We start from the raw sequence: 10,000 nt of genomic DNA, 5'->3' as shown, positions 1-10,000 counted from the left end.
TTAATGTGATAACAACAGCTACCACTGGCTGGCCACAAATGGCAGATCAAAGAGCATCTATTATTGATCAGCGCATCAGGATGTACTTCAATCAAGGTCTAACACAGGCAGAAATTGTATTGTGTCTTTCTGTCAGAGATGGATTTCATATTAGTCCCCGTCATCTTAGGAGAAGACTAACCCGGCTACAACTTCACAGGCGACGGTTGAGTGATCCTCTTGTGGGCGTTCACAAGGCTGATGATGTCACTGGTTCCCTTTTATAACGACAGTCGTTGGAGTCACTTGCCACCTGTTCACAAGTGGCAAGTGACTCCAACGACTGTAACACAATAGAGCACTAACGAAGTCGAAACCAACTTTCCACCAACGACAGTCATGCAAACAACTGTCGTTGACACTTGGAACACAAAAAAAAAAGGGAACCAGTGACATCATCAGCCTTGTGAACGCCCACAAGAGGTTAAATACCTGGGTCTCCACACCAGAAAGTAGGACCAGTCCTAGCCCGGTCAGATGCGTACATGAACTGATGAAGCCTCTTGGATGAGAGGTGAAACATCTTCTCAGACAAATAATCAAGTCCAGTTGTTTTTTCGATTTAAAACTCCTTTATGATTGTTTGAATTGGTTTTTAGTGTGTCTTTGGCTGTTTAGGTGAGCTTGTTTGTTTTAGGTGAGTTGAATGGTGTGGTGTTGGAGAGTAGGGGGGTAGAGCACAGCGTAATCCGGCGGGGGAGAGCTAGCCCAAAAAGGCACCTCTCCCTGACTCTACCTCCCTCATTGTTTTAGAGAGTGGGGGAGTAGGGGGAGGTAGAGCACAGCCTAATCCGGCGGGGGAGAGTTTAGCTCAAAAAGGCATCTCTCCTTGACTCTACCTCCCTCATTCAAAATGGCCGCCACTTTCTCCAACTGTTTAGGGCAGTTTGTTTGCTGAATCTGCTAGTGTGTTTTGTCAGAGTTGATGATGGTGTTGTTTGTGGTAGCATAGGCAAGATAAAAAAAATAGTGGTGGTGTGAGGAGCAGTGATGGCTGGCATTAGGGGAGTGACTCTGGGACGCCAGTGATCACTTTCTAGCCTCCTGGAGGTGTCGTGGGACCAACTAGACGAAACACTGGTGAAAGGAGGTTCCCACCTGATGACCCCAAAGACATGTTAGTTATCACTGCTCATTAGTCTGTCCAGCTAAATTAATAGTTATCATAGGACATGTTAAGCTTGGGGAGCTATTCACTGAGTCTGGTCCATTTTCTGTAGCACAAGTTTCTTGTGTTTACCTTAAAAAATACAGAGGTAAGACTACTGAAACTTGACAAATTCCTTTAAGTGTGGTTAAAAAAAATATAGCACTTTGGATTTGACACTGACAACATAGAACAGTACTGACAACATTAACTCTTCCAGGTTGAAGATCTGCAATGCATTACAAACCCTGTAATTTATGAACTATGTTTAGGTTTAATTTGAACACTAAACAATGGAAAAACATCAAAGTATTTTAAGTACAACTTACTTTTCTTGTAAATATAATGTCTTTAGTGAAATATCAACTCAAGTGTGACTTTTTTTTTTTATCCTTTTCCTTCAGATGTCATGTTTGACATCAAGTTTTAAAGAGATAAATTGAAAAGAAAAATCTGCCTCCTTGTACTACAATGATGAATCTGACCTCCACATGTAGAACTTGTGGATACTATAAAAGATAATGCTGCATAACAGTAACCACAAATGTAAATCAGTAGGCAGTAATTGTTTTCTTGTTTGGCTGTACTCTTGTGATTAGATGTGTCACACCTCTACTATTCCTCCATTAACCCTTGTGCTGTCTTCGGTTCAAGGAAGGAGGAAGAGAGGGAGGAAGGACGGAAGAATAGGGGGAAGGAACAGAGAAAAGAAGGAAGGAAGGAAGGGAGAAAAATGAAAGAAGGAAGGCAGGAAAGGGGAGAAACAAGGGAAGGAAGGAAGGAAGGAAGGCAGGAAAGAGGGGAGAAACAAAGGAAGGAAGGCAAGAAAGAAGGGAGAAAAGAATGAAGGGTTGAAGAGGAAAGAATGAAGGATATAAGGGAGAAAAGAACAAAGGAAGGCAAGAAAGAAGGGAGAAAAGAAGGAAAGAAGGGATAAAATAAGGAAGGAAGGAAAGAAGGAAAGTTTGGAGAAAGGGGTCACTCGAGGACAGCACAAGGGTTAAAAGGGACACACCTGTTTGTAAAGTTTTTGGCTCATCAGTGAATTGAGATGAGTGGGTCTGTGGCATACAAGAAAGATGTCATTTGACACTCATAGTGTAGTTGGGAACTGAAGTATTATGGTTATCTTGTGTCTCTGGTTCTCTTGGTGAGGTTGCTCACATACATCTTGCATTAGGAACACATAATGCCAGTGAGAAATCCTAATGCAAGATGAGATGAGTCTTCATCCAGTGATGTTGAGTTAGGCCAAATCCATCACCCACACTCCACTCTTCAACACAGAGATGAACTCTGTTCTAAAATCTGTATAGTCTTTGTAGTTAGATGCCAGCTTCAAAAAGTTTACATGTTATGTAAAAACAGTTCTGTCTTTTTGAGAGAGCAGAAGTTTTCCTCCGTTTTATAGTTTGAATCACATTTCTACGTGCAGGTATGAGAGAGCTGGGTGACTCAGAAAAAAGGTGCAATTTTGTAGAAAAAAGGTGAAATTTTGTGGGTTTCTAAAGAAAATTCCAATGCATTCCTAATGCATTATTTATTCCCAGTTTTTTGTGAATAACTTTGGGAAAAATGGAATTTTAACACCAAAAGTCATAGTACCTGTTTCGGGATCAAGACGCACGTTTTGATGTATATATTACCGGGGGTTTTCTCAAAGCTGCGGGACGAGTTACGTGACAAAATTTGGTGGAAGAATAATAAACCCGAAGGAGAATATTAATAGATTATTAATATTCTAGCTGTAGAGGAGTGCCTCGGAGCTGAGCACCCGTGGCACTAATAATAATAAAAACAGTTAATAATAAATAAACAATTTTAATTGGATTAGTCCACATCCTTTGGCTGAGGTGTTGTATAGCTTGATGGCAGTGGGAACGAAGGATCTCCTGAACCTCTCTGTTCTGCAGCTCAGTGAGATGAGATGTTTGCTGCAGCTGTAGCTGCTTCTCTGTTCTGCCAGAATGTTGTGGAGAGGATGGTTGGTATTGTCCAATGTGGCCTCCATCTTACATGGCATGCATCTCTCCACAACAGTCCTGAGTGAGTCCAGACTCCTGCCAAGCACAGACCCAGCCTCTTTTACCAGCTTGTCCAGTCTCTTTGTATTCATGTGTGACATGCTGCTGCCCCAGCAGACTGCAGCATTAAAGAGTACACTGGCCACCACTGACTGATAAAACATGTGCAGCATTTCACTGCAGACATCAAAGGACCCGAGCCTCCCGAGGAAAAAGAGCCGGCTCTGCCCCTTCCGGTAAATGGCATCCATGTTCAGGGACCAGTCCAGTTTACTGTCCAGGTGCACACCTAGGTATTTATAAGGGTGCACCACCTCAATGTCCTTCCCTCGAATGTTGACTGGCTGAAGGGTGGGCCTAGACCTCCAAAAGTCCATGACCATCTCCTTGGTCTTGGAGGTGTTCAGAGGGAGTCAGTTCTTGTCGCTCTCTTCACTGAAGGCCATCGTCAGATCTCTGTACTCCTTTTCCTGCCCGTTCCTGCTATGCGCCACAATAGTTGTGTCATCCCAGTATTTCTGGATGTGGCAGGACTCAGAGTTGTATTTAAAGTCTAAAGGGTGAACAGGAACGGAGTCAAAACAGTCCCCTGTGGAGCCCCAGTGCTGCTCATCACTGTCCCTGAGATACAGCCTGACATACTGTGGTCGTTGTAATCGACAATCCAGGATGTGAAGCAGGGATCCACCCCCATCCCATCCTGCTTGTCTTTAAGAATGGGGGGTTGGATGGTGTTAAATGCACTTGAGAAATCGAAGAACATAATCTTCATGTAACTACCTGGCTCATCCAAGTGAGAATCGGACAGTGGAGCATGTAAAGGACGGAATCATCCACTCCAATATGTTCTTTGTAGGCGAAATGTAGGGGGTCTAGTGCATGTTCAACCTGTGGCCTCAGAAGGTGGAGAAGCAGCCACTCCAGGGTCTTCATGATGTGTGATGTGAGGGACACCGACCGGTCTGTAGTAATTTATCTCAGCCGGTCGTCCTACTAGGTATCGGAACAGGACATGATGTTTTCCACAGGACTGGGACCCTCCCTGTTTGAAGGCTTAAGTTAAAGATCCTCTGGAGAGGCTCAGTCAGCTGGGCTGCACAGTCATTTAACAGCCTCGGACACACACCATCCGGGCCAGTTGCCTTTCCAGGGTGTAGCCTCTTGAGCTCCGCCCTCACCTCCTCCGCTGTATAGGACAGGAGACTTGACCCAGTGTGGAGGGAGTTGCAGATGCAGTGTCAGGTTGTGGAGGAGATGAGGAGAAGCTGCAGCTGAAGCAGTGGGAGAGAGAACAGGTGAGGCTGTGTCACACCTGTTGTAGAACAGCAAAAATATTCATACCCCTTGAACTTTTCTACATTTTGTCACGTTACAACCACAAACGCAAATGTATTTCATTGGGATTTTATGTGATAGACCAACTCAAAGTGGCGCATAATTTTGAAGTGGAAGGAAAATGATACATGATTTTCAAATTTTTTCACAAACTAAAAACTGAAAAGTGTTGCGTGCAAAAGTATTCAGCCCCCCTGAGTCAATACTTTGTAGAACCACCTTTTACTGCAATTACAGCTGCAAGTCTTTTGAGGTATGTCTCTACCAGCTTTGCACATCTAGAGACTGAAATTTTTGCCAGTCAGATTGGATGGAGAGCGTCTGTGAACAGTAATTTTCAAGTCTTACCAGAGATTCTCAATTGGATTTAGGTCTGGACTTTGACTGGGCCACTCTAACACATGACAATGCTTTGATGTAAACCATTCCACTGTAGCTCTGGCTGTATGTTTAGGGTCGTTGTCCTGCTGGAAGGTGAACCTCAGCCCCAGTCTCAAGTCTTTTGCAGACTAACAGGTTTTCTTCCAAGATTGCCCTGTATTTGGCTCCATCCATCTTCCCATCAACTCTGACCAGCTTCCCTGTCCCTGCTGAAGAAAAGCATCCCCACAGCATGATGCTGCCACCACCATGTTTCACAGCGGGGATGGTGTGTTCAGGGTGTTGTTAGTATGATGTTAGTGTTATTTTTCCGCCACTCATAGTGGCCTCATCTCATCTGAGATGTTCAAAGCTTGGGATATTTTTTTATAACCTAAGACTGCTTTAAACTTCTCCACAACTTTATCCCTGACCCAGCTGGTGTGTTCCTTGGGCTTAATGCTGTTTGTTCACTAATGTTCTCTAACAAACCTCCGAGACCTTCGCAGAACAGCTGTATTTATACTGAGATTAGATTACACACCGGTGGACTCGATTTACTAATTAGGTGACTTCTGAAGGCAATTGGTTGCACTGGATTTTATTTAGGGGTATCAGAGTAAAGGGGGCTGAATATTTTGCACGCCACACGCCACACTTCTCATTTTTTATTTGTAAAAAAAATTGGAAAATCATGTATCATTTTCCTTCCGCTTCACAATTATGCGCCACTTTGTGTTGGCCTATCACATAAAATCCCAATTAAATTCTTTTACGTTTGTGGTTGTGACAAAATGTAGAAAAGTTCAAGGGGTATGAATACTTTTGCAAGCCACTGTACTGATTGAAGGCAGTCAGGTGAGAGGTGAGAGTGACATGGTTAAAATCCCCAGATACTGCAACAGGGTGCTGGGTCTGTACTCTCGCAACAGTCTTGTGAATGACGTCCCACGCGACTGCAGGCTCTGCTCGTGGTTTAATGTAAACAACAATGGCAACAATGTGTGAGAACTCCCTCTGTACATAGCACGGTCTAAGACCAACTGCCAACAGTTCAATATCTCGAGAGCAGATCTTCTCCTTCACTGTGATATGACTGGGGTTGCACCAGCTATTGTTCACAAGCAGAACCAGTCCTCCACCTTTATTCTTTCCACTTGCTCTGGATTCTCTGATGAGTAGTGGGTAATTAATACCCTGACGATTGTCTTTTTACCTTTCTCGGGCGAGATGCATGTTTTATCACAGCATTCTGCTGTTTAGACACAAGGCAGGAAATAACATTTATTTGGAATCTGTGAAGTTGTAGCCACACTGTAAACCCGGATAACTTGAGTTTACTTAAAAAAATTTAGGAAACTGGTTGCCCTAAAAAATTAATGTTTAATGAAAACTTAACTTAAAAAAATGAGTGGATGGCATTGTTATTTTGAGTTCAATACACTTAATACCAAGTTTGTTTAACTTAAAATAATTAGTAATTTCAATTGCTTTGCCCCTTTATTCCACTGAAAATTTAAAGTTAAGTGCAGTAACCTCCAAGATGATTAAACTTAAAAACAATAACTTTAAGCTGAATACACTAACCTCCAAGTTGATTTACCTTAAAAATTCCTTTGCCCAATTACTCTACTATATGAAGAGTAAAATAAAATCTGTTTAATAAAAAAAAAACAAACAAACTATACAGATTAAATTAATTAAGAAAATAAAAAGCAAAACCACAGGAGTACATTCTTGTCTACATATTTTATTAAACTTGTCTTTATCACGTTATCAAACAAAATAGGTTTGCAATCAAAAAATGAAACTCCCTTTAAACTACAAAATCAATGCCAATGCTATACAACATAGGTAGCAATAGGAATTAAACTACATCAGCACTAATAACACAAATCATACACCAATCAGCATGGAATCAAATCGCAAAATCAGTGGCAATGCATAAAAAAACTTGCATATCAAACAGTGCCAACAGTATGGTATTTTTAAAGCGCAACATTACAAATAACCAAGCACTCAGATCCAGAGCAGTGGTATAAGTATTCAGGCCCCTGTTTTAAACAGATAGTTGATTCTTCAAAGATTGAATTTTGGGTTTCAGCTCACCTCTGCCCAAGTTGAGCCTGACCTGCTGAATAAAGTGGAAGGTGCTTTTCATGCACTCTTGTGAATCAGGATGGCATTAAACTACAAAACCAATGCCAATGCAATAGGAATGAAACTAGATCAGTGGTAATAACACGAATCATACACCAATCAGCATGGAATTAAACTACAAAATCAGTGTCAATGCCATAAAACATACTGTAGCTAGAAATAGGAATGGAACCAAACTGCTAGATCAGTGCTAATAACATGACTCATACACCAATCACGATGGAATCAAACAACAAAATCAGTGGCAATGCATAAAAAAACTTTCATATCAAACAGTGCCCACAGTAAATATGGTATTTTTAAAGTGCAACAGTACAAATAACCAAGTACTCAGATCCAGAGCAGTGGTATAAGTATTCAGACCCCTGTTTTAAACAGATAGTTGATTCTTCAAAGATTGAATTTTGGGTTTCAGCTCACCTCTGCCCAGGTTTAGCATGACCTGTTGAATAAAGTGGAAGGCGCTTTTCATGCACTTGGGGTTATCCAAGTGCAAGGCATAAATGAGTCCAAAAAGGACACAGAAAGCCTGTGGCAGGTTGGCCAGCTCCTCCATTACCACACTCCCTTCCAAGACAATGCACACTGTGGATGGGTTGAGTTGAGGATGTTCGTCAATGCAGAGGATTCCCACTGAAGTTTCACTGTAAAAGTCCTTGTCAGTTGCATCCTAACAGAAAAAGAAACAGACAAAGAGAGGACATTGTAATGTCAATAATGCTGTGTTGACCACAGAAATTAAGAAAGGACAACACCAATTTTAAATCGCCATAATTTGATCCGTGCATTACAAGAGCTGTTTGAAAACCTGTGTGCTGAAATGGTTTTGTAGCTCAGCAGAGATAGAGAGCTTTTTCAGTCCCAGTCAAGCTGAAAAGTTGTTTAAAAACTATTTCCAGTACAGATGCAATTGTTGCAGTTGATACAAATTTAAGACCAGTATTGTCCTTTAATCTCAAAAAATAAGAACTTATGTAAGGGTTTTTCATAGTCCTCAGCAAAATAAAAAGAGGGGTTGTAGCAACACATTATGTAATAACGGTGCAATATGTAATAATGTAATAAATTTTCATCTCATTATGTAATAACGCCACATTTTGTAATAATCTATTGTGTAATAAATCAATATTTAATAAACTTTGCCGAATTTTGTAATAAGTTGTTACATATTGCGTCAGTTATTACAAAATGCGGGTGTTGCACTTTTTTATGAAGAAAATGTAATAATTTGGTGCATTATGTAATAAACCACCAAAATGGATGTCTTAATTAGGAAAAATCGTTATACTATCAGAACAACATTGACCTTAAGCATACCAGCATGAGTCATAAATTAGAATTCATTTTGAAATGTAGTAGGATGTTTCACTGGTCAAATCTAAATCAAATATAACTGTATTCATTATAATAGTAGAGTCTATTAGTAGAATACAACAACAGGTTGTGCTGCAGTGTTTCTGCATACTTGATAACAACATGAAATATCACCAGAAACGGCTAACCATGTCCTTTTACATGTTTTGAGTATTAAAACATAAAAAATCTTCTTTGTAGCATCCACTAAGTTGAAAAATGACCTCGGGAACACCGAACCTTCCTACAGTATTTGAATGCAGTGGGAATTTAAGAGGCGTGGTCATGACCAAAACTTAAAAATTCCATCCCATTTAACTTAAAGGGGACATATTATGCTCCTTTTCAACAAGTTTGAATAAGTCTCAGAGGTCCCCAAAACATGTCTTTGAAGCTTCTTGCTAAAAAATCCACTCCGATCCTATATTTCAGCATGCCTGTAAACCCCTCTTCTTCAGCCTTGTTCAGAACAGGCTGTTTCTGTGTCTGTAGCTTTAAATGCAAATGAGCTGTGCCTGACCACGCCCCTCTCCAGAAGGCGATGCCGTTCGGGCTTCTGGCACCATGCTCTAATGTTTACGGTGACCGTGACCTGTGACCTGGCGTCGGAAGCGATTTGGTTCAACCACACGACTTTTATCCAGAATCTGAGCCAGAGGGAGAGGCTGCTGAAGAAGTTCAAACTCTACAACTGCAGCAGGACGTTTCAGAATGGTTGGTAACCAATGTTGTGTATTTTGACATTTCATTTTCAGTTTGTTGATGTGTGCTGGCACACGGTTACTAACATGAAGCTAGGTAGCTAATGCTAACTGTTACTGTCTCGTCATTACTGGGAGCTCTTTTGGTAAATAAGCACTATTGTGAATTGCGTAGTTATCTGTCATGCCTCCTTAGATATACTTTTACAGTCTATGAAAATGTTTGTTGCTGCTACAGGTGTTCAGTGTCAGTACTAGTCAGATATTTTAATAGATGCTGACAAAGTAAATCATTTTTCTCCATGTTCTGAGCAGAGATGCTCATCATGACATCTTCCTTTATGTAGTAAATGTATTTTGTGTATTACAATGAAAGCTGTAAATCAGCATAAACATGTCTGACAGCAACAGTAATCTTTAGTCAAAGACTAAACTGGCCAGTTTTCTACACTACACTGTGGTCAAGCTCCACATTATATGCAATAAGTGACATGTTATAAATTACCTCTGTTATATGCACTTGTTATGTAGCCAAGCTTACTTCTTACCCACCTTAGCTCCACTGTCTGTCTGTGTTTGAATTTCACAAGCTTTATATTTTGGTGAATGTTACCATTTTTCTCTATATTTTAGATAGGTGCTCCTGTGGAAACTGTGCAACCATGTCCACAGAAGCTGAGAACATCTGCTGCTAGGAGATACCACAGGCAGCATTCTCACTGGACAAACTAATCACTAATTTGTTTTGATTACATTACATTTATAATAAAGCATAGCATTTACCATTTGCAATTCACTGTAGGTTACCAGACGGCTGTGGGAGATCGAGGAAGATTTACCATGTATGGTAGACCGTCCTGGGTTGGAGCCGCTCTGCCTCA

Source organism: Seriola lalandi, unplaced genomic scaffold (assembly GCF_002814215.2).
Source record: "Seriola lalandi dorsalis isolate HSWRI2012SDOR001 ecotype SW California unplaced genomic scaffold, Sedor1 jcf7180002054693, whole genome shotgun sequence".
In the NCBI taxonomy this organism is placed as follows: Eukaryota; Metazoa; Chordata; class Actinopteri; order Carangiformes; family Carangidae; genus Seriola; species Seriola lalandi.
Note: the sequence above shows the minus strand (reverse complement) of the source record.